The sequence below is a fragment of the Orcinus orca genome, chromosome 5, assembly GCF_937001465.1.
Source record: "Orcinus orca chromosome 5, mOrcOrc1.1, whole genome shotgun sequence".
NCBI classification, from domain to species: domain Eukaryota; kingdom Metazoa; phylum Chordata; class Mammalia; order Artiodactyla; family Delphinidae; genus Orcinus; species Orcinus orca.
The window spans coordinates 55,382,115-55,408,258 of record NC_064563.1 but is presented as its reverse complement, the minus strand read 5'-3'; the positions used below and the strand labels follow the sequence as shown (position 1 = coordinate 55,408,258).

Below are 26,144 nucleotides of genomic sequence, written 5' to 3'. Positions count from 1 at the left end.
CAGAAAAATGGTGTTCTACATTTTTGAAGGACCATTTAGTACAGTGGGAAATATAGGACCTTCATCTTTTGTTGTGCGCACTGGCCAAACCCAGCACCCAGCACCAGATGAATCCTTAGTTGGGAAGAAACTACCTTTGAAAACAATAAGTAAGGTAGAGCTAGATGGCCTTCAAAAGCTAAAGCACATTTTCAATTCAAACATTCAGCAGTGACATTTTCAGTATTGCCATACTTCTTTTTTAATATTTAAAATTTATTTATTTCTTTATAGAGCAGGTTCTTATTAGTTATCCATTTTATACGTATTAGTGTATATATGTCAATCCCAATCTAGTATTGCCATACTTTTAAAAACAGATATAATATGTTCCATGGTTAAGGGAAAAAACCTTGCCACTCAGCTTACGTGGAACAGAGGAAATGGAATGAACTAGAATTTAGGAAACCACAATTCCAGTTCCAGCTCTGCCAGAAATTTCTCAGTGAATTTAGGTAAGTCTTTATTGGTACCTTGGTTTCCCCATTTTAAATTTATATTTATCTAAACTTTTTTTTAACCTCTTTATTGGAGTATAATTGCTTTACAATGTTGTGTTAGTTTCTGCTGTATAACAAAGTGAATCAGCTATACGTATACATATATCCCATATCCCCTCCCTCTTGCATCTTCCTCCCACCCTCCCTATTCCACCCCTCTAGGTGGTCACACAGCACCGAGCTGATCTCCCTGTGCTATGTGGCTGCTTCCCACTAGCTATCTATTTTACATTTGGTATCTAAACTTTCTCACTCCATGAAAATACTTGAAGCAGCTTATAATGTAAAAATACAATGAAATAGAGATATAGAAATAGGAGCTTATAGCCAAGGAAAAGAACAAAAATATGCCAAATAGAAAAATCAGTTGTGGTTAACTTCTGGTTTGGCTGAGTCCCCTGGCAGTTGAGGAAAAAAGTAAAAAACATGATTAGTGATTTGGCATTTCTGTCAGTGTTTCTGAGGCATTCCAGTTTCTTAGGGTTGATGGTCTTTCCCTAAGACTGAATTCTAAACGAAAATCCCTCCATGTGACTTAATGGAAAATCTCCTCAATTATTTTAAAGCAAATACAATAGGAACTCTTACATAGCTATTTATTTAGTCCATTTCAATGAAAACTGAGGACATGATTTTAAACCTCAGTGTATCCATATGTTCACTCAATGAAAGTTAATAGTGCTTACCTTACTGCCTGCCTCAAAGGACTATTTAAAAAATAAAGCTAAAGAAGGAGATTTTTTTTTTAAGTCATGAGTTTGTTAACCTGGAACAAATAGGCTGCCAGATATTTCTCCAGCAATGATGGGTTTATTCGGGATCAGCAGAGAATTGCAATTCAGGGTCTGCGGCTATGGTGATCCACATGCAAGTCCCAGTATGGCAGGGAAAGGAGAATACTTTTACAGAGAGGAAAAGGAAACTTGGGAGGACTATTTAGTAAACAACGAGTCCAGTGGCTTTTCCACTGGTTGAGTCCTTGTGGGGAAGAAAAGGAGGCTGTCTTCTTTTTGGGCTCTACTATCGCCACAGGGCACAAGAGCGCCCCCTTCTGGTCTCCCAACTCTATTTGATTGAGGTTTCTGTTCATTCATTTTTTACAAGTTAAATGTTAGATATTATTAAATGTATCCCTCTAGGTATAGTAATAATAAGATGATCAGCTTTCTGTTCTTTTATTGATGCCAAAAGGGAAAATATCAGGGGGCATTATAGGTAAGGTACATAGGAAAATGATTAAAGGTTATACAAGACACTTAACTGGTTACCTCTGGGGAGTGAAGATAAGGGTCCTAGGGAAAGATCTTTTTTTCTACCTTGCTTCCCTCTGAAATTTTTGAATTTTTTATAATGACTATGCATTATTTGATATTTAAAAAGCATAAAAGAAAAGGCAATCTGCTCATAAATAATATCTATACAATCTAGGGTATGCAAAATAATGCCAAATATCTATTTATATTTCCTTTTAGTGGTGATTTAGTTCATCTCTTTGCAAGTCATCTCTTGCAAGAAACAGATACTCATTCAAGCTAGCTTAAGTAAAAAAGGGAGGTTTATTATAAGGATACAATCAGAAATATTCTGTACATCCAAGATAAAAAAATGAAAGAAAGCCTGCTCTCATGGAGCTTGGTATAGAAAATTCAAGGAGCCAGTCTTCTTCCTCTGTCTCTCAGTGGATCTAATTTCTTCTTCTTTCTTCTTATCTTTCTAAATAACTAACTTCTCTCAGCAGATAGGCTTTCTTGGCTTGCTTTATGAATCCATCACAACTTTGTATGATCAAAAGTGACCATCAATTCTGGATGGTCCAGAAGCACCCACTACTGACTTTCTAAAATGTTTATGCCTCTTAAGCCAGCACTTGTCAAATGTTAATCTGCATTGGAATCACCTGAGGATCTTGTTACAACACAGATCCTAATTCAGTAGATCTTTGTGGGTCCTGAGAACCCTAGGTGATCCCCTGATGCTGCTGGTAGGCAGACCACACTCTGAGTAGCAAGGCCTACTAAAAATAGCAAGTGCACATTTCTGAGAGAAGGAATCTGATTGGTGGCTAGCCAGCCAATGCTTTGGGTTGGATGCAATCATCTGGCCTGGGGTAACTATATGACATGCCCGCTTAGCATGAGCTATGGATGGAAGTAGAGCCTCGGAGAGAGTGGGGAGGCACCTCAAAACACAGACATTTTACTCTTGTCTGCATCTAAAGTTGCCACAAACATGACCCAGCTACATACAACAGAAAAGCCCTCTCTCCCTGTTCCCAGTAGGTAGCAATCTAAATAAAGTCAGGTCCAAAGGTAACTCTGGTTTCTTCAGAGCTCTCAACTTCATGATGAACATTCTTCCTTCAGGTTTGTTGCTGTCGGTTCCAGCTGTGGTTTCTCACCGTTTTGAACTGATGGCATGATCAGTGGTTCCCAAACTTGAGATTCTGATTCAGTGAATCCGATGTGGGACCTGGGCATCGGGATTTTGAACAAGCTTCACGGGCCATTCTGATGCATCATCGCACTCTGGTCTGAGACCACTAAACTGAGGAAAAATAAAGTCCTTTCCAGTGGAGTGGAGGGTGGGGGAGCGGAGGATAGTGTCCCTAACATTAAAATGCATGGGTAACCATATGTTACATCAGTGGTTTTCAAACTTTAGCATGTATTAGAATCCTTTGGAAGGCTTGTTAAAACACAGACTCTTGCCCAGATTGCTGGCTCCCAAATTTCTGATTCAGCAGGTCTGGGACTAAGCCCAATAATTTATATTTTTACAGGGTCAGGTGACACTGTTGCTGCTGAGGCTGCACACATTGTGAGGGCCTCTGTGTTATATGATACCACTACTGATGATCACCTACCTCACAATCCTATGAGTATAGGACTGGTGGCAAGAGTGCATGTAAAAATTTACGGAATAACTTAGAGCTATAAAAATGTCCCTTAGTTGTCAGTGAATAACAGAGGAATGGATAGAAGATGGTTTCCATTCAGCTACTGGCTAATTTTTAAGGACCTAAGATAGAAAGGCCAAAACTCACAGATGCATTATATTCTCTATGCACACGAGGTGTATCAGTCAGAGTCCTGGCACGTGAGAGATAGCACACTTAAATTGGTTCATTTGAGAAGCATTTAACAAAGTGACTCTATGCAAAGATGTGGGTAGGGTTTAAGGAAACCAACAAGAGACAGGGCAGCACTCTGGGGCTGGTAGCAACAGGGAGCTGTTATCTAGCCCTAGAAACACAAAGGAAGGAAGTAATCCCCCATTCTAAGAGAGGGTGGCTGTGTGAAGAAAGCCTGGCATCCATTGTGTCTTTTTGTGTGTGTGTGTGTGGTACGTGGGCCTCTCACTGTTGTGGCCTCTCCCGTTGCGGAGCACAGGCTCCGGACGCGCAGGCTCAGCGGCCATGGCTCACGGGCCCAGCCGCTCCGCGGCATGTGGGATCTTCCCGGACCGGGACACGAACCTGCGCCTCCTACATCGGCAGGCGGACTCTCAACCACTGCGCCACCAGGGAAGCCCTCCCCTGTGTCTTTCGGTGGACCATCAGAGAAAGAACCAGGGGAGTAAATTCCCAAAACGTCTTTCTTCTTCGGCCCTCCGTTCTCCTGCCCGTGCCTTCCCTGTTCTAAACCGGAAGTGAGGGAGCCCATTCACGCAGTCCATATCAGTCAGATTCTGTGGGCCCCCAGCAGGATAGAGAAGGGTAGAGAATGGATCTGCAAATAGAAGACACCCAACACACAGGTTCTGTAGACTGAACCCCACATCTAGTGCTTTTGTAGCCCAGGGTTTAGTAGCAGAGATAAAAAGGAGAGGTAGATGTTTTCCATGTCAATTTCACACAGGCAGATTTTAGCTCTTTATGCTCTCTGAAGTAATTATACTTAAAAAAATAGTAGAAGTGATATTTAATTTAGGATGGCACTTAGCAGAAGTAATAGGTGTAGCTGTATTATGACATCTAGCCCTAGTGGTTACCCTGGCTCAAAATTTGTAAGCACAGTAACTAACAAAAAATACACTACTAGCCTTTCCTTTTAAGTATGAGTTTTAGGATCAAATGATTTTTCCTGCCTACTTCAGAGAAATAGCTTTGGCTTGTAGTAGGCAACAAAAGGACCTCATAAACTGTAATTCCAACATTCATAGGGATGAAGACTTCACTTAAACTGTCAGTTTACTGGTCAGTCAAGAAAGAGAATTGTGCTTCTCTTCTATGGCCAATGAGGACTGTTCAGGCACAGAAGGGACACAAGGATGGTACATTCAGCAAAATATTGGGTCTTAAAATACCCTCTTCTCCCGTGGTCTCTCATTGATTCATTCATTCATTTAATAACTGCTGTTTCATCCCTCCTAAATGCCTGGCCCAGTTCCAATCTCTAGGGATCACTGGTAAACAAAGCACCTCCAGGCTCTCGAGGAACTTGCAATCCCGTGACGGAAATGCAAAGGTTAATGATATTCATCTAATTGTGAAAATAACTAAACATGTTCATAATAATCCATGGTTTACCAAAGCAGTTTTTTTACAGATGTTATCTTACTTAATCCTCATTCAACTTGGGAAGTAATTTTAATTGTCCTGATTTTACAGGTAAATAACTGAGACTCTGAAAAGATGGGTACTGACCAGCGATTGGCAGAGATGGAACTGAATCCCAAGTCGTAGGACATACACCTCTGTGCTGGGCATTGCTCTGTAATTGCCATCTTTGTTTAAAAGCCAAATACACAGGAAGGGTAAAGTATCAAGACAATTCCAAAATATAAGTCAACTTTAAGCGTGACAGGAATAGAGCACCTTGAGAGAACACAGAAAAGAAATAAGTATGTAATGAAAGTTGGCCTGGAAAAGAGGAAAACAGCATAAAAATAGAAGATGAAGGTCACCAACAGGCAACAGTCTCTGCGTTGTAACTTCACTCAGCTCTGGCCCTGTTACCTACACAGTCTCCATGACTGCTGCCCCCAAGATTCATTTCCAGGCTTGAGTCTATAACCAGGTCAATTATAATTAAGCTGAATTACTTGTCTAGCTTTGCTGAGAGGGAGTGGGATACCAGGTTAATGTGATAAACAATGTTCTATCTGTCCTTGTGGTCAGCATTTGTTCTTTTCCTTGGGGCCATAATGAATTTGTGCCCCAAACAGCACATGAAGTTCTATGTAGCCAATTAAAATGCCCTGTAAGTAGTCCCAACAGCATGTTTTGTTTTGTTTTTTTTCCAGTTTCCAAATTGGCATGGCCTAAAAGGGAGAGTTTTGAAAACAAGTGGGAACACTTTGTTGTCCATCAATGGAGACGTGCTCTATTTCCTCCATGGCTTACCTTACCAAGTTTGGTACATCAGACACCCAGTGAAGATTCAGGATGTATCAAAATCAAAGCACATGATAGAGGAACATGGAACATACTAAGTATTAACATCATGGTCTGGTTTGATTTTTAAGACTTTACTAAAAGTTGTGGATACATTTTGGTGATTTTAAAAGAACACTGAACATACCTTAAAAAATACTACATTCAAGCTACTCTGATTCATCTTCCATCTACAAACTATTTTCTATTTTACCTAAAGTACCAAGTGCAGAATAATTATTTTTTGGAACAATGCTATATAAACCTGAGGGAAACACTAATAATAGATATGATGCACTGAATGCTTACGTATGTGATAAACACATTGCAATATTTTTCCCTAACAATCTGGAATATTTTGTGCTTTGGGGATGAGGAAATTGAGAGGTTAATTAGCTTATCCAAGATGACATAGCTACAAAGTGGCTGAGATCAGGGATTTGAATCCAGATCAATTTAACTCTAAATCTGTGCTCTTTCATCACATCACTCTATCCCAAGGAGGTGAGTTTTCTTTTCTTCTTTTTTTTTTTTTGTGGTACGCGGGCCTCTCACTGTTGTGGCCTCTCCCGTTGCGGAGCACAGGCTCCGGACGCGCAGGCTCAGCGGCCATGGCTCACGGGCCCAGCCGCCCCGCGGCATGTGGGATCTTCCTGGACCGGGGCACAAACCTGCGTCCCCTGCATCGGCAGGCAGACTCTCAACCACTGCGCCACCAGGGAAGCCCTGGGAGGTGAGTTTTCTGATCCCAAGTTCTGACTTTAAAGTCTTCAGAGCTGCATTGATTGTTTTGGACAGTGGGGGAGATCCTGTTAGAACAACTCGTGATGGTTAATTTTATGTGTCAACTTGACTGGGCCACGAGGTGCCCAGATATTTGGTCCAACGTTACTCTGAGTGTGTTTGTGAGGGTGTTCTTGGATGATATTAACATTTGAATTGGGAGACTGAGTAAAGCAGATTGCCCTCCCTAATGCGGGTAGGCCTCATCTAAACAATTGAAGGCCTGAATAGAACCAAAAGGCTGACTGCCTGTGAATAAAAAGGAACTTCTGTCTGCCTGACTGTCTTTGGGCTGGAACATTGGTCTTCTCTGCTTTTGAACTTGGACTTGGACTAGAACTTACTCCATTGGCTTTCCTGGTTCTCAGGCCTTTGAAATTGAACTAGAAATATACCACCAGCTCTCCTGGGTCTCAGCTTGCAGACTGCAGATCTTGGGAGGCCTCAGCATCCATAATGACATAAGCCCATTCCTTATTATAAATATTTGAATATATATATACATATACATATATATATATGTATGTATATATTCAGTTGACTCTTGAACAACACAAATTTGGACTGTGCAGGTCCACTTATAAGATACGTGGATTTTTTTCAATAAATATAGTGCCTGTATTTTCATTTTACAGATCTTTACATTAACAAAGTGTGGAGGAAAATTTGTGTTCCATTAGAACAATATGTGGAATCAACAGAACTAAGGTTTGAGTCCTGATTTTATTCAAACGGTTTCAGCTTCCTGTCCTTGGGTGTCACTGATCAATTCCTTGTTTTTGAGGAAGAGATAGCAGTACACAGATTTTTGATCGGGGGTCGGGGGCGGGGGTTGGCACTCCTAATTGCCCCGCATTGTTCAAGGGTCAGCTGCATATATGTGTTTGTGTGTGTGTGTGTGTGTGTGTGTGTGTGTGTGTGTGTGCGTGCATATATATCTCCTATCTCCTATTGGTTTTGTTTCTCTGGAGGACTCAGACTAATATACAGCTCTTCTCATCATATATTCTGAGGTCAGCCAGTTGGCCAGCTGTTATTTAAGTTTCATTTGGCCCATCTCCAAGCCTCTGACACATTCATCTCTGGTAATATTCTGGAAATTCCCACTATACTTCCCTGATGACAAAATCCACACCCACTTACCCTTGATGTTACTGAGATTTTCAGGAGATAAAAGTGACTCACCATCCAAAAAGAACTAAAACCTTCTATCTTTTAAATTAAATTTGTAAACATAAAATTTATTTTTTAAAAGGTCAAGTTCTTTGGTTCAAAGTAGAAATTTATTTTATATTGAAGTTTGCATATTCAGTTCAACATTCTTTTTTCTTTGGCTGCATTGGGTCTTTGTTGCTGTGTGCGGGCTTTCTCGAGTTGCGGCGAGCGGGGGCTACTCTTCATTGCGGTGCACGGACTTCCCACTGCAGTGGCTTCTCTTGTCGCGGAGCTTGCGCTCTAGGCACACAGGCTTCAGTAGTTGTGGCACGCGGGCTCAGTAGTTGTGGCTTGCAGGCTCTAGAACACAGGCTCAGTGGCCATGGCTCACGGGCTTAGTTGCTCCGCTGCATGTGGGATCTTCCTGGACCAGGGCTTGAACCCATGTCCTCTGTACTGGCAGGTGGATTCTCAACCACAGTTCCACCAGGGAAAGCCCCTCAACATTCTTAATTGATAAAACATACTGCCTAAACTACTTCAAGTATATCTCAAGCCATATGAAACTCATCTTTGGGTCAGAAAGGGGGACATTAAAAACTTGAAATGCATAAAAATCAAAATGGATAATTCACCCAATTTCTAAGACCACATTTTGAATTAGATAGTATAATCAACTGTGCCATACCTAAGAGGGTTTTCCAACCAGTCGCCTAAATTGTATTGAGGAGTCTGTGAAACAAACCAGTTGAATAGGATGTTGCCCTGGGCAGGAGCATCCTGACCCACCTGGGAAAATGTTGGCTGCCTATCTGCCACCAACGGGCCCTGGCCTCGGCTCTCTGACCTATTTGACATTCAGGGGATTTTCTGTGACTGCCCTATCTCTGTGGCTGTAAGAGTAAATGTGCACACAAAGGAGAGCAAATTCATTTCCAGGATATTAATGGGATCAGACCCAAGGACAAGTGAGAAAGAATCCTATTTTTAAAAGCTCAAAAAATTGTTCATGAGTGAAATGCAAGCTGAATCTGCAAGTCACTGGCTACATTCAAATATCCCCAAAAGGGGAGGTGTTTCTGTGCATTATGGTGTATTCCCCCAAGCTCATTTTGTAAATATATATTAAAAATGTGTACCTATTTGCCTGCCACATCATTAACTCATTTATTTATTATTCATTTATTCAATACACATCCATTAGGTATCTTCCATTTTTGAGCCATTATGCTGGGTACTATAAGAGGTTTTAAGATAAATAATAGAAGCGTAGGGGGAAGACAATTAGCCAAATAACTGAAATGCAAAACAGCTTTATATGTATAGGCATATGAGGGAGAACAAATGGCTATCAGGATTCAAAACAGGCTAAAATTTAAATAGCGTACTGCATGAAGTAAATTAAGATATACTATACGAAAGATGAAGAATGTGATTTTAGCATTGAAGGTTGGCAGACACTTCAGCAAAGGGCCACTATGAGCACACATGTGTAAGTGGGACAGTTCACTGACCAGCACAGTTGGTTGATGGGAAAAGCATGGACGATTGGAATGGGATGATGGACCCAGCCCTGATCAAAGGAGAAACCAGAGAAGCATATAGGAATTAAAGGTTAAACTCGACCAGAAAGAAATTGCCCTGTGCATACCATGGCCAGTATGACACGGTGGAGCAGGTGCTGCCAGGTCTGTGAGTCAGAAAATCTCAACTCTGGGCTCTTCCTTGTCTTCTGGGGGCTCCTTTCCCCTCTTTGGGTCTCAGTGTCAATATATGTGAAATGGGAGTACTAATCTGCCTACTTCACAGAGTCCTTATGAGGATTAGACAATGCAGATGATTACTGATCTCCAGTGTAGAGTGGAAGATCAGTTGGTTAGCACTATGCTATTCAATTCTTGAGAGCTCAGAACACTAATTCATTTTTAATGTAAAAACATCCCTCAAAATTCTGCTTGGGGGCTTCCCTGGTGGCACAGTGGTTGAGAATCTGCCTGCCAATGGAGGGGACATGGGTTTGAGCCCTGGTCTGGGAAGATCCCACAGGTCGCGGAGCAGCTAGGCCTGTGAGCCACAACTACTGAGCCTGTGCGTCTGGAGCCTGTGCTCCGCAACAAGAGAGGCTGCGATAGTGAGAGGCCCGCGCACCATGATGAAGAGTGGCCCCCGCTTGCCACAACTAGAGAAAGCCCTTGCACAGAAACGAAGACCCAACACAGCAAAAATAAATTAATTAATTAATAAACTCCTACCCCCAACATCTTCTTTAAAAAAAAAAATTCTGCTTAAACAATATAACTACTAGATGTAGAGCAAAAACAATCTAATCATATTATAGCAATGATGATAAAATTTACTTTGATTTTTTAAATAACCCTCTTGATATGGATACTATTATCACCCCTAATTCAGAGGAAACTGAAAATTAAAGGGAGTAAATCAGTTGCCTACAGTCAATGGACTAGAAAATGGCAGAGTTGAGTCTACAAACTCAAGCAGTCAGTCATGAGCCCACACCAAGCTACACTACTTTCACATAAAGCAAGAAAGACGCAACCTTGCACATGGTTTTAATAAAAGAAAAAGTATATAACTTCAGTGTCTATTGTCCAAAGGAGTATTAGCCCAAAGAGACCTAATATTCAATTCTCTCCTTTATTAAAAAAAGTACACAAAAGAACCTTATTTAATGTTAATACTATAACTCAATGAATTGGAATTAAATGAGATACTACTTTAGTTAACATAGCAGATCCTTTAAAAATCATTTGCATATATTTTTCTGATTTTAAATTGACAGGCTCATCATAGAAAATTGAAAAAATATAAAGAAGACCATAAAAATAACACACAATCCCATTATTAACATTTTCTTTTGTTTTTTGTGTTTTTTTGGCCATGCCACACGGCTTGTCGGATCTTAGTTCCCCAACCAGGGATTGAACCAGAGCTCTCTGCAGCAAAAGCACGGAGTCCTACCCACTGGACTGCCAGGGAATTCCCTAACATTTTGTTAAATGTCTTTTCAGCCTTTTTTAAATCCAAAGATAATATTTTTAGGCTTTTCTGTCCCTAGTGAAATATAGATACTTTGTTAAAATTTAAAAATATTTGTATCTGAAGGTCTAGGTTCCTTAGCAACAAAATTTTCACTCACTGCTAGCTTTTTCCTTTATTATATATAGTTATATGTATATATAAAATATAACATGTATAACATATAAATTACACCTATATGTTTAATTTACACACAAAGTGTACACATCTTAAGAGTCTAGATCAGTTAATTTTTACATACACCCATGTAACCACCACCCATGTCAAAATATAAAACATTTCCAACATTCCAGGAGGCTCACTTTTGTCACCTCCCTGTCAATTCTGTCCCCCAACCTGGGATAACTATTGTTCTCATCTCTCAACCTTCCCAGCTTGGCTTGAATGACTATCCTTGATCAACCAATCAAAATTTTACAGTCTGTCTCTTACTTATTATATAACATCTTATAAACATCTGACAATGCAAAGCAACTAGGTGGCCAAATGAAATTGCAATTCTTGCAAAAGCAGAATTTCATGACATTGATAAAAGTGAAGTTGGAGAACTGTTCCAATCTCATGTATATTCACGTATCAAGAGACTAGGTAAAAACTGAAGAATAAAAGAAGAGAAAATGGGTAAGGATAATGACACAATAAATGATTCCAAAAGGTACTGGCTTAAATACCAAAGAATTTTTAAAAATCTCTTTGGAAGATTGATTAAAACCCTTGATTTTAAAAAATTCTTAATTTTAAATTATTTTGTAAAAATGATCCCCTTTGATAGTGTTGCACAGGGTAACACGAACTAAAGGATATTGCATTGTGCCATTCTACAATTTTGTCCAAGAAAATGTGTCTTCTCTCTCCATGCCAAATCAGCTCCCTAACATTCTTTGGACTAAGAATTTGTGCGTTGTTGCAATTAATCATAAATTCTGTTAACTTTAAGATAATTATTTTTATTATATACTTTGAAATTTACTCCTTATTATAAGAAAGTTAATTCACTCTGACCCCTTTGCTGCTACCATTTATCCTTGGATGACAAGTGTTTCTTGTAACTCTGGTCTCTGTGATGAAGTTTAGAGATGTAATTTATTTATTGCATCCACACTGTCCTCACTTGGCCAACAGAATAGAAGCATAGAGCAGATAAGTGATCTGCAAGGGCCACAGTGATGGTGTTTCCATCCATGTCTGTCTGTCTCTTTAGGTCAGAATTCCTCCCAGGACCTCAAAAGTGGAGGCAGCCGGAAACCCAGGGTGATTCCTTTTACTTTCCAATCCTCAGTCCTTTGAATGAGAAAATGATGTCTGTATTCTTACTCTTATTATTAATACCCATGCTTTATGACTGCAAGGGCAAACCACCTCCACACACATCTCATTTGGTCCTTACTACCACCCAAGAGGTGGAGGAGAAACAGGCGAGCAGGAAGCTGAACGACTCCCCCCAGGACCCCCAGCTCACAAGCAGCAGTGCTGTAACTGGAATTAACACCTTTAGACTTAGAGAAGAGCAGTACTCTTTTCTCTTTACAACTGTCTCCTGGCATGAAAAGAGGTCTGGGGAAGCTAGAAAAGAAGTTCACTGACCAAGTTAACATCTAAGCAACATCTCGACCTAATACATGGCCTTCTATTGTGACATTTTCCAGGTGAACAACCATGCTGTCTCCCCCTAAGGGCAGTGCCTGCAACCCCAGCAAGAGGGAGGCTTTGAAGTCACAATTCTCACCTTGGAGGCTCAAGAAGTTTCTAGTATTTGAATTCTGTACCAGTAAGAAAACCAACAAAAAGACCCCTCAGGGTCTCTGTCCCACCAAGTGCACTATCCAGGGGAGCCGACAGAGGGCAGTGACCCAACACAGATCCTGTGAAAATCAACCCTCGAGTTGTTTTCTTTCAAACAGCTTTAACAGTTTTACTTTCTATTTCTTGAACTAACTTCTCAATTTCCACTCTTGTCAGAGGAAGGCTGAATTTCCACAGCAGCAACACACCAGGATTTATAAATCCTGTTTAGCCCTTATTTCCCGTAGAACTCTCAGCTCTTCAGACCTATAAGATTTGTTCTAAAAAGCCTTGATCAACGTACACTCCCGCCCCTCTGGATATAACTGGTAATAACATAAAAAGCAACAGGGTCAAATTTGGGGACCCAACATTGCAGGGTGGGGAAAAAGCATAAAACCAACCGTTTGGTACTGCACAGCCTATGAGAGGAAGCAGCAGCTTGAAATAGAAACAAACACATTTTGAAATAAAAACAAAAACATACACATTCTCAGCTCATCTACATCTAAAGCTAGTTTTAAAAAGTTATTATTCCTTTTTCCTTCTCTATCGTGTTTATCAGGATTTTCTCTCTATCTAGGGAAAGGTAGGGAAAGGTTTTTTTTTTTTCTTTTTTAGATTAGTAAAGCTTTTGCTCAGTTTTCCAGTCGAAAAAGAACATGAACTTTCATATCATCTTGGAGTTCTTATCTAAGAACTCCACCCAGTCCTTGGCAAATTCCAGATTAACTTCCGCTAGTTCTAGTTAATCAGTTAAGCAGTGTGTTAGCTACTCAGGGGAGCAGTTTCTAGTTGATTGAAACTGCTTAGCTGAATTCAAATGTCTTCATGTCCGCTGAACTGGCACACACATTCTCTACCTGAGGAATAAAGTGTAAGGGTCAAAGTGAATTAACTCTCTTATAATAAGGAGCAAATTTCAAAGTATATAATAAAAATAATTATCTTAAAGTTAACAGAATTTATGATTAATTGCAACAATGCACAAATTCTTAGTCCAAAGAATGTTAGGGAGCTGATTTGGCATGGAGAGAGAAGACACATTTTCTTGGACAAAATTGTAGAATGGCACAATGCAAGATCCTTTAGTTCGTGTTACTCTGTGCAACATTATCAAAGGGGATCATTTCTCCAAAATAATTTAAAATTAAGAATTTTTAAAAATCAAGGGTTTTAATCAGTCTTCCAAAGATATTTTTTTAATTCTTTGGTATTTAAGCCAGTACCTTTTGGAATCATTTATTGTGTCATTATCCTTACCACGAGATAGACAAGACATTTCAACAGCTTTCAGGATATATATGTGCAAACTATATATATTCATTTGATATATATGAATATAGACAATATGCAACATCTATCTGTCTATCTATCTATCATCTATATTGGTAGCTAGTTTTTAAAGTAATAATAATTCTTTACCTCTGGAGAACTCAAAGTGTAATTACAGCTATTATTCTCCTGTCTGCATTGTCTTTGGGAGAGGGAGGGAGGGAAGGCAGGAACGAGAGAGGAAAGAGGGAGGGAGAAATCAAAACTGAGATTCCCTTCTCCAGAGCTGCTCAACTTCTAGACCCCCTACGGCTACTCCTGAGAGGAACACCAATGCGTCCTGAGGACCAGCCAGCCGGCCTCGGTGTACCCAGCCCGGGAAAGGACAGTTACGCATGGAGCCGCCCTCTGACTGGCTCCCAAGACCAAGGCAGGAGCCTGAGGCCGAGGGCGGCTCCCGCTGTGGTCAGATGCCCAGGACTCAGGGCAGTTGTATCCCCTTAACCACATTTAAAACATGATACTACAAAAAAAATAAAAGTTGAGCAGCTCTGGAGAAGGGACCCTAGGGAGGCGGTATATGGTTCCCTGGCTCCTTCCTCCAGGGCTTCTCTAGGCTTTGGTGGCTGCCATGTCCCCATTCACATAGTTGGGTTCCCCGCCGTCCTCGTCTGGGCTTCCTACAGGGGAGGAAGGTGCCTCCCTCGGGACTGGCTCCACGACTCTCACTGTTGGATGTAAGCTGAGTTCCCATAATCCTCAGAGCCCTCGTTCCCTTGGGGAATTTCGCCTAGTTTGAACAAACAGGAACACCTGCCTGTTAGGCTGCGACGCTTGTGGGAAAACTTCAAAGCACATACACACTGGTCTTGATTGCCTTAAGTGGCTTAGAGTGGATTTGCCTGGGTTGAGTTCTGGAGTCTCCAGAATTTTAAGGAGAAACAATAAATTATTTCTTGGTCTTTGCTGTGTTTACAACAAAGCCAGCATGACACTCACATCCTCAGGGACATGTGGAGGAAGCTTTTTTTGGACTCTGAAGCTCCGCTTCTACCCCAGCACACATCACCATACACACATTATGGCTCAGAACTGTGTCTTCAAGGGGCCTAAAATTGCTGGGCAGGAAAGGGAACAAAACAGCCTATCTCTGGCCTCTGGACCTCTGCCCATCTTTCTACCTGCCACCCTAAACTAGGAGAGGCAAAAGCTTTAAGGAAAGTTCACCAGTGGAGATCCCAGTGTTAAAGAAAATCCACTGGGATATTTTGGACTGAACTGACGTTTCCTTTCCTTTCATACAATTGTATGGCTGGAAGTCCAAGAGTCTCAGAGAAGCCTTACCAAAGGTGAGTGAGAGAGAGGCAGCTGGACCCAGGAAAGGTATTGACTAACTCTTCCCTCATCCTATCCTAGCAAATGCAAAAAAACAAATTAAATCTTCTTTTAACTGAATGCCTCACCTGTCAAGATTTAGCTTATCCTGCTTTTAGAAAGAAAAAAAAGTCACAATAATAAGGATCTGGCATCGGGCTCTGTGTAAAAGCTGATGTTCTTAAACCCCAAGGGTCTCTCCAAAGACTTATCATTATTGCAAAGAAAAAAAATGCATTGGGGAAAATAAACATACATACTTGTATATTTAATTTGTAAGAAGAATACGTTTTCCTCCTCTTTTCTTTAGGAAATGACTCCACTGATTCTTTATAATGTTTCTTCTTATAGTAAACACATTAAAGGATATTTTTCTTATGCTCAGACCTAAATCCTTTTCCTGTGTTTTCTTTTTTTCTCTCTTCTTCCTTTCTCCACTCTCCTTTTCTGATCTCTACTCTCTTTGATTTTCTTCTGTTTCTGAAGATAAAATCAGGAAAAGAGAAGAAGGAAAAAATTTAGGTGTGCATTTACCACACTGGCAAGACTTCCATACGTATTTGTACTGGAGTAAACAAAGAGATGAGCCTGAGTATACCTAGATTAGCTGGCAAAATTTGCCTTAAATGTTCTCAGTTTAGTCTGAGAAGGACCAGTGTACTATAGTTCCATATCCCAGAAGTAAATAAATGACTGTAACACTGTCTCATGAATCCACTCACACGTTTTTTGAGCTTAAATAAAATTAGGTGCTTTCATGAGATACTTTTTTCATAGCTTGTGTCTGGGTGTTCATGTGGAAGAGTGACTGTAGGTATGTGTTTGAATGTGTAGGTGTTTATTCATGTCAAGTGTTCTTGCCAGATTTTGAGCTGATGCCTTATTTCCTGGAGTTAGCCCATTTATAAATATGTTTCTTTTTGCTTAGCTTTCCCTTTTGCTTACGCTTACCTCAGATGAACTGTAGAGGCTTTCGGTTTCTTAGAAATTGGAGTTTCTCTTCTATTAGCCTCTGCTGATTTACATTTGTTCAGTTCCACAGATCTTGATGAATTACGGTTCTGGAATCAAGAGCTAAATCTGAGGCATTCTGTCATACAGCAACAGGTTCTAGAGCTGTATCCATTCTGTAAGTTTTCAGCATTTAACCTGGCAGTGGAAAACTATAGCCCTGTAGCCTGGTTGGAGAAGAACAATTCCCCTTCCCCTTACCCCACGTTCCACGTCATGGAATGGTTTTTACAGTGGGGGTAATTGTCATCTTTGTCAATAAAAAGAACCCAAAAAGATGTGTTAGGAGCTGAAGAATCAGACTTCTCCAGGTCTCCATCTTATGTCCAACCACATCTCCCTTTATTTGCTTTCCCTGACTTTAGTTTGGTGCAAAGAATCCAGCTTTTTAACTCTGCAAAGCTCAAGTCTATCCATCATTCAACCATATTGGATTTATGGTCATAGGCAAAATGTATCTTTCTTAGAAAAGCTGTATTTCCTTCTTCTCTGCCTTTCAGGGAGGCCACACTTGATAGAAGCTTCTCACTTGTATGATTTTACTAAAGTTTTCAGGATGTAGTCAACACATCCTAACATCCTGATATTGTCCCATCAAGCCCCCCAAAATCAAGGCTTGGTACCAGGCTGTGCTATGATTTTATTTTTAAAAAACAGGTGGGGAGAAAATATTTGCAAAAGGTATATCTGATAAAAGATTGTTATCCAAATTTTATAAAGAACTCTTAAAACCCAACATAAGAAAACAAACAACCTGTTTGGAAAATGGGCAAAGGACCTGAACAGACACCTCATCAAAGAAGATATATGGATAGCAAATAAGCATATGAAAAGATGTTTAATGTCACGTCATTAGGAAATTGAAAATTAAAATAACAATGAGATACCACTACACACTTATTAGAATGACCAAAATCCAAAATACTGAAAGCACCACATGTTGAGGAGGATGTGGAGCAACAGGAACTCTCATTCATTGCTGGCGGGAATACAAAGCGGTGCAGCCATTTTGGAAGTCAGCTTGGCAATTCCTCACAATACTAAACATATTCTTACCATGTGATCCAGCAATTCCACTACTTGTTATTTACCCAAGTGAACTGAAAATGTATGTCTACAAAAATCCTGCACACAGCTGTTCATAGCAGCTTTATTCATAATTGCCAAAAGTTGAAAGCCACCAAGGTGTCCTTCAGTAGGTGAACGAATAAACTGTGGTATATCCAGACAATGGAATATTTCAGCACTAAAAAGAATGAGATATCAAGCCATGAAAAAACATAGAGGAAACTTAAATGCATATAACTAAGTGAAAGAAGTCAATCTGAAAAGGCTACGTACTGTATGATTCCAAATATTATGACATTCTGGAAGAGGCAAAGCTACAGAGACAGTTCAGTGGTTGCCAAGGGTTAGAGAGGAGGGAGGGATGACTAGGCAGAGCACAGAGGATTTTTAGGGCAGTGAAAGTACTTTGTTTGATGCTATAATGGTGGGCACACATCATTATACATTTGTCAAAACCCACACAATGTCCAACGCCAAGTTTACATATACCCTAATGTAAACTATGGACTTTGGGTGATAAGGATGTGTCAATGTAGGTTTGTCAATTGTAGCAAATGTACCATTATGGTGTGGGATATTGATAGTGGTGGAATTTGTGTATGTATGGGAGTAGGGGGTATATGGGAACTCTTTCCACTTTCTTTTTCTGGCCTTTGAGTTGTACAGAAACCCAACTTAAACTGGCTTATTCAAAAATGAGAATGTATCAACTATATAACTGAAAAGTGCAGGGATGAGACTGGATTCAGGTTTAACTAAATCCAAGTGGTTAAAAGATACAGTCAGATTCCCCTCACCTCCCCCGCTGCCACCCAGTCCAGCGAGGGCTGGCTCTCTCCATGTGGTGGCCATATGGATACCGGCACCTCTGGACTCATGTTACACTGGTTAATCCATAGTTAGAAGAAACAATGCTCCTTTCTCAGTAAAATTTAAGATGCTATCTCATTGGAAAGCTACTTGCTGAAACAACTTTAGTCCACTCTTTCCAAAAGTGTGTATGCATGTCACTAGTGCTCTATGAGATGATTCAGTGGTAAGCAATCATCTTTCTTTACTTCAAGAATTACATTAATTTTCATGTATATAAAAAATAACTAGTACAACAAAATTTCTTTTATGCTTTGGGTGAAGCTGAAATATTATAGAAAGGAAGGTAGTAAGCCACTTTTCATGGCTAGGATGAGTGTCAAGTAAGATGTTCAGGCATGTTCATGAACATTTCAAACCGTTGGTAATCTGAATCACTCACCAAGTCTTCATCTTTTCCGTGAAGGCAAAGTGCTGCACAGGCAGAAAAATCTAGGCACCTTGTATATTGAGGGGGAAAGTTTAGGATAATTTAAGTCAAGGATTCTGGAAAGATCCTTGTGATCCATGCAATTATTCATCAGACAACTTTTGAAATGAAGTCAATAGGCCACAAATATTTAGTATTTGATGGTGTCACATTCCATATTACAGTTGATAAATGAAAGATTTACTTCTGTGGAATGTCATAATATCATGTATGACCTAGGGGAGTTTGAATTAATGAGGTATGTCGGCCCATAAGTGTACCTTTGAAAAGTTTTACCCCACTTGAGAATAGTGTCATTTTAGTGTAAAGCAAAATTAATTACGTGATTGACTCACCCACAGTTAAGTTACATAACTGATTTTTGTTCCTTCTGATTTATTTTCATGCAGTTTGATTTCCGAGATAAAGCAAGCTTCCTTCTTAAGTTTAATTTGGATTCTATTCCAGGAACAAACACAAGCTGTTTCTTTTTACATTTTCTTTTAAGGTATCACTTTTGTTTCTCTGTTGTTTCATTATGAGAAATAACTCAAGGAGGAAGAAGCCTGTTATAATATGTTCGTATTTCTATACGTGAGTGAGTTCTTAAAAATTCCTTCAGGTAAGTAGAGTATGTAGTTAAAATGTAATTTCATGAATTTACAATAATAAAAATTTATAAGGATTCATCCACCACAAAAATACAAAATAAGCTTTCATTGCTCTATATAAATGATTATTCTACATGATGACCAATATACCAAACCTAAATTGTCTATATCCTTCCTATGGTCATTGTTTCTTTTTATTCATTTTGTCATGAAAGAACTCATTGAACCCATACCCACAATCAGGGCAAAACAAAACTGAGGATACATCTAAACAATGGTCAAAACAGAAACAGGAAAGAAGTGAAAATTAAAAAGAAGCACTTGTAAACTAAGGAATGGAAGGAAATAGATATTTACTAAACACTTTATTACACATGTTATTTATATAGTACTCACATGTGGAATATTATTTCTGTATATATACACATATATATATATATACATATTTTTTAAGAGGTTAAATAATTTTCTCCAGTTCATCTGGCTTGTAAGTGGTATTTTGTTTGACTCCAAAGACGTTGCTTTACCATTCAGCCTCAGGAGGAAAATCTCACAGGCAAAATTAATGTAACTTATTTAAAACTCTTTGGAATTTCTTTTGTGCATTCTAATATTTCCTGCCACATTAGAAGGTGATTTCTCTAATAAAATAGATTGGAGGCCAGAAAAAACACTATTTGGCTAACCTGCTTCTTGAGCACAGCAAGGGTGAAAGGTCTTGCTCAATAGTAGGAGAGGCAGACACCTGAGAACCCATAAGGATCACTCAAAGCATGGGGAAAGCAGCTCAGGAAACTGTAAAGGCCTTGCAAATACCATTATCCATGTACAATTTGCTCTTGCCCAAGTACCCTCTAAGCAACAAGTAGTGAAATCCCACGTTTCCAGTGTGGGGGAGGGGAGGGGACATTCTGAAGCCTTCTGTCTTAAGTGGAGAGTAAAAAGCAACTACCAGTTGAAATTCTACAGTGAAGCCAGGCCCACACGGACAGGCCATAGTAACAAGGAGTAGCCAGTGAACCAGGAAACAAAGAGGGACTGTTTAAAACGTAGGTGTGGCCTTATTGCCAGTCATAGGAGCCACACAGATCTACCACGCTCTGCTATTGTGATAATAACAGTAACAGTAATATATATTTTTAAAATGTATTTATTTTATTTTTGGCTGCACTGGGTCTACGTTGCTCCGCATGGGCTTTCTCTAGTTGTGGGGAGCGGCGGCTACTCTTTGTTGTGTGTGCGGGCTTCTCATTACGATGGCTTCCCTTGTTGCGGAGCACGGGCTCTAGGCGTGTGGGCTTCAGTAGTTGTGGCACACGGGCTTAGTTGCTCCATGGCACGTGGGATCTTCCCGGACCAGGGTTCGGACCCATGTCCCCTGCATTGGCAGGCGGATTCTTAACCACTGCGCCACCACAGAAGTCCCAACAGTAACAGTAATATTAATAATACTTTATCATAGGTGCTATAGATATATTTTTCTCAAAACAGCACTGCAAGGTTGGCATTAGCATTTTGCTGTGAGGTACAATAAAGTTCAGAAATGCAAACCCACCCAGCAAGGGTGGAGCTGGAGCCCTCCCAGGTCCTGGGCTACTTGATTTCTCCAAGTTCCTGCATGTTACGCAGTCATACCAAGCAGAACACATGTGTTAAATGTGTAGACTTTCACTTAGTACATGCTAGGGCACTCAATAAATTTTAGCTCTCTTCTTCTTGCCTGTGACTTGCCTGTTGGAAAGAAACTTCTGATCTTGTTTCATCTTTGGGTCTGATTGTTGGCTGCTTTATTAAGCATCCCATTGCTGCTACAAATTTAATGTCTTTAAACAACACAAATTTATTATCTTATATTTCTGGAGGTCAGAAGTTCAAAATCAATCTCACTGGCCTAAAATCAAGACGGTGGCAGGACCGGTTCTTTCTTGAGGCTACAGGAGGGAATATGTTGCCTTTTCCAACAGCCAGAGGCTACCTGCATTCCTTGACTTGTGGCCTCTTATCACATCTCCTTTTCCTCTCTGTGCCTGTCATCACATCTTCACAACTCTCACCCTTTTGCCTCTCTCTTGTTAAACCTGTGATTGCAGTGGACCCACCTGTATAATCCAGGAGTGTCTCCTTAACTCAAGATCCTTAATTTAACCCCACAGCAAAGTCCCTTTTACCGTGTAAAGTAACATAGTCACAGTTTCTGGGGATTAGGGTGTGAACATCTTTGAGGGGCCATTATTCAGGCTATCACACCATGTGGGTGACCACTGGGTGGTCAGGCTGTGCTACAGGATGGAGTGTAACATGAGTGGGGCCCAGGCTAAAGGGCAGGCATGTCACCCAGGGAAGAAACAAGTACATGATTTGAGGTCACTGAGAACAAACAACACACACACCAAGCTCAAGTGGCACAGCATTTATTCATAGCAAGAGGAGAGAAAGCGTGCATAAGATCCAGCTCCTTGCAAAGCGTTGGGCCCCCAGGGCCAGCTGATCCACTTAACTACCAATTCAGGTAGCGTGGCTGCACGTACTCTATTTTGTGCTGCAGTCAAACGACCCAGACTCCAACCCCACACCTGTGGGCTCTGACTTACAGAAAGCTGGGAGTGTGCCAGAGGGCACTGACACATGCGCACAGTCCGGTCATGTGCATGCACACGGTCGTGCACAGTCTTAAGCAAAACAAAGGAGCACACTGTGAGTCTGAAACAGGGAAAGCTATTCCCACACAAGGCGATAAACCCAGCACAGGTGTGTGGGCTCTAGGGCAAGCCCATTCTTTTTTCACTGTCGCGGCCTCTCCCGCCGCAGAGCACAGGCTCCAGTTGCGCAGGCTCAGCGGCCATGGCTCACGGGCCCAGCCGCTCCGCGGTATGTGGGATCTTCCCGGACCGGGGCATGAACCCGCGTCCCCTGCATCGGCAGGAGGACTTGCAACCACTGCGCCACCAGGTAAGCCCGGAAAGCCCATTCTTATGTGGCTGAAAAACTGCATGCTTGAGACTGCCTTTCCCAACACTTTTTTTTATCCCCTTCACTGGGAGCTGGTTTGGGAACTGCAACCGGGAAGTATAGGAAGAGGGGAGGCCAAGATGGTGGGGTAGGAAGACTCTGAGCTCGCCTGCTCCCACGGGAACATCCAAATCACAACTATTTACAGAGCAACTATGGATGAGAATGACCTGAAGACTAGCAGAAAAGATCTACAACTAAAGATATAAAGAAGGAGCCACAATAAGATGGTAGGAGGAGCAAAGGCACAATGTAGTCAAGACTCACACCCCCAGGTAGGTGACCCGCAAACAGGAGGATAATCACAATTGTAAATGTCCTCCCAAAGGAGCCAGGGGTCCAAGCCCCACATTGGGCTCCCCAGCCCGGGGGTCCTGCACTGGGAAGACGAGGCCGCAGAACACCTGGCTTTGAAGGCCAGGAGGGTGTACTTTCAGGAGGGCCAGAGGGCTGCAGGAAACAGAGACTTCACTCAGAAAAGGAGCTCACACGCTCTGAGACCCAGGGCAGAAGCAGTCATTTAAAAGGAGCCTGGGGCTTCCCTGGTGGCGCAGTGGTTGGGAGTCCGCCTGCCAATGCAGGGGACACGGGTTCGTGCCCCGGTCCGGGAAGATCCCACATGCCGCGGAGCGGCTGGGCCCGTGAGCCATGGCCGCTGAGCCTGCGTGTTCGGAGCCTGTGCTCCACAACGGGAGAGGCCACAACAGTGAGAGGCACACGTACCGCAAAAAAAAAAAAAAAAAAAATGGAGCCTGGTCAGACCCACCTGCTGATCTTGGAGAGCCTCCTGGAGAGGCAGGGGCCAATTAAAACTCACCCTGGGGACACAGAGGCTGGCAGCAGCCTTTTGCGGAGCTCGGAACTCATTCTACCGTAAGGACACAGGTGCTGGCTGGCACCGTTTTGGAGTCCTTCCTCCAGCTTTTTAGCAGCTGGGACCCATCCCCATCCACCAGCTGGTCTGCACCAGTTCTGGGAAGCCCCCAGGCCAAGCAGCCAGCAGGCTGTCAGCTGCCATAGGTCCCTGTGAGCCTACCTAGGGACCCCGCCTTGCCCACCACCGAGCCAACACTAGCCACAGACCAGCCTCACCCACCAGCAGGTGGGCAACAGCTCCAGGACCCACCTGGGGCCCTGCCTACCTGGGGGTACCATTCACAGAGCACACATTGTAGATCTGTATATTTATTACATCAATTTTCCAATAGATAGAAGTAAAGTGTCTTGAGAAAAGATTTCTTTTATTAATCTGCACAATGGTGTAGCGCTGGCAAGCACTGGTCCTGCTCTGTCCTGAGAAGAAGAAAAAGCAACTCTGGGGCTGGGGGGAAGGGGAAAAAAAGGCTTATCACAAAGAAGGCTGGTTCTCATGAAGAGTTCCTTAACCACCTGCTCAAGGAACTCAGCTTAAGGATGTTTAAAAGAACAGTTATCACTTGAAGATACCAAGTAGACTAGCAAGTTAAGTCACCCCCTTATTCTGAAATTTTGACTTGATGGTCTTAATTTTCACAACATTTTACAATTTGTTTTAGTCTTGGGAGATTTGGAGCAATTCCTATGAAAATCCAGCTGAAGTAATTGCCGGATGAGAAACAGTGACAAGGTAAAGTCTTTTTTTTTAAATAGATTTATTTTATTTATTTTATTTTTGGCTGTGTTGGGTCTTTGTTGCTGTGCACAGGCTTTCTCTAGTTGAGACGAGGGGGTGGCTACTCTTCGTTGCGGCGCGCGGGCTTCTCTTTGCGGTGGCTTCTCTTGTTGCAGAGCACGGGCTTTAGGCGCGTGGGCTTCAGTAGTTGTGGCATGCGGGCTCTAGAGCGCAGGCTCAGTAGTTGTGGCGCACGAACTTCGTTGCTCCGTGGTATGTGGGATCTTCCCAGACCAGGGCTCGAACCCGTTTCCCCTGCATTGGCAGGTGGGTTCTTAACCACTGCGCCACCAGGGAAGCCCCAAGGTAAAGTCTTGCTTGTGTTTTTTGCTTCCTTTCCACCCTCCAGGGCTGCCTTAGCTGGGCTCAAATCCTGAGCCATATTCAGGAAAAAGTTCTGTTATCTACAGGAGGGAAAAAAATGACTGCCCATCCATTTAACCTCTATATTACTCTGCCTCATGTGTGTTCTGTAAGATCTGTAAAAAGAATGGTGTCCAGCTTGCATCTCTGGAGTAAAACTACTTACTGTGGACATACCCAGTGCACAAATTACACAGGGAACTATAGTCAATATCTTGAAATAACGTATAATGGAAAAGAAGCTGAAAAAGAATACATATGTTCACTTTGTTGTACATTTGAAACTAACACAATATTGTAAGTTAACTACACTTCAATAAAAAAAAAATTTTTTTAAAGGGAGCCCTACCTATGCTCATCTATGCTGGATGATTATGGTCCCCAATATGTGAAATATTTTAAAGTTTGGTATAGATAAACAGAAATAATCTCAAACTGTAGTTTTCCTTCGATAGATCTTGAAACATCTAAGGAAAATCATGGAATGGAATCATGCCTTTTTTGCTTATATGGATTGATGGTGTGTGTGTGTGTGTGTGTGTGTGTGTGTGTGTGTAGTTGGGGGAGATGAAACTTACTACCAAATACCCAAGATCTCATTGAGGACCTCAAGGAAAAAATCTCAGTGGACACCTCCTCAAGTAATTGTAAAATCCTTCTGGAAAATGGCCCCCAAGACTGTCCTCTGGTCTCCACCCCACCCTACACTTGACAGGAGTAAAAGTCTGCTCAGTTAGGCTTCTCTCTTCCTTTGCTCTCCAGGTCCCCTAGACCCTCTCTGTTCTGAATCCTCAGGAGCCTCCCAGTAAACCATCCCCTGAGACTCTGTGATCCCATACATCAGGTTGCATCAGAATAAGGTTAAGCCTTCAAGGCATTATCTCTAAAATCTTGAAACAGGAAGATCCACTCTGGAAATAATGGACTCAGTATCTGGGACATTTGATCTTCATAGCTGGAAACTGGAAAGAGTCAACGTGAAGTAGCTCTATCCCCAGAGTAAGCCTAGATTGCAAAAGGCAGAGGATAGAGCAATGGCTTGTATCAAAGAATCTGAATCTAGCAAGCAGCATTGGTCCTGAGATTTGAATAAGTATAACTGGAAGCAACTTGGCCTTTACATGTGAAGTAATTTTGTTTTATGGATTTAAAAAATATTTCCACAGGAGCTTAGATATAGATATAATATTAACATACCTTATAATTATAGGATATTAAAGGCAGAATTGGTTTGCCCAGCAGGGACTCATGCATTTGAATTTTACACATACCATTCATTTAGTCACTGATGATGAACCAAATGGTGGCTTAAATGAAATTTATACACAGAACTTTGGCGATTCAGTGGCTGACTTTTTCCCTCCTATCTGTTAAGGGACTTTTGTTTTCCTCTGAAGTAAAACTTAAAATCTTCTAAAACCTGAGAATGGTCACCATAAGAATATGAACAACCTCAAATTGAAAAAGAACAAACAATCGCACATTAGGTAAGTGTTTCTATAACATGTAGAAATGAAGGATCGTGAATGACTGTAGACCAAAATAAGTTGACAATACATCCATAATGAGATGTATTCTAAGGACAAAAACAAGTGAAAGAAAATTTCGAACTTCATCCTATCATCTTTTAGTTTGTATTAATGGTGTTATTGTTTTGGAGTTATTTTCTTTTTATTGTTAGGTAAAAACTAATCAGCAATAATATTTGTTAAAAATCAAGATTTTTTTCCAGCATAAAAGAAATGGAGGTACAATTATAGAAAATAATTTAAGTAATACCACAATAGTGTTAGAACTGAATGAGAAAAATCAA

The 26,144-nt window shown here is 41.2% G+C and overlaps 1 long non-coding RNA gene across 2 annotated transcripts; it reads left to right on the top strand.

Moving 5' to 3' along the window:
* The first annotated feature begins 21,236 nt into the window (after nucleotides 1-21,236).
* Nucleotides 21,237-25,823, top strand: LOC117201594 (uncharacterized). 2 transcript variants are annotated; one of them, XR_004483636.2, is made up of 4 exons: nucleotides 21,237-22,257; nucleotides 22,466-22,592; nucleotides 23,853-23,923; nucleotides 24,318-24,688. It is a non-coding gene; the product is annotated as an uncharacterized LOC117201594 (long non-coding RNA). The 2 variants fall into 2 exon arrangements; XR_004483635.2 differs by lacking the exon at nucleotides 24,318-24,688 and adding an exon at nucleotides 25,707-25,823 and having other exon boundaries at nucleotides 21,238-22,257.
* Nucleotides 25,824-26,144: the final 321 nt, after the last annotated feature.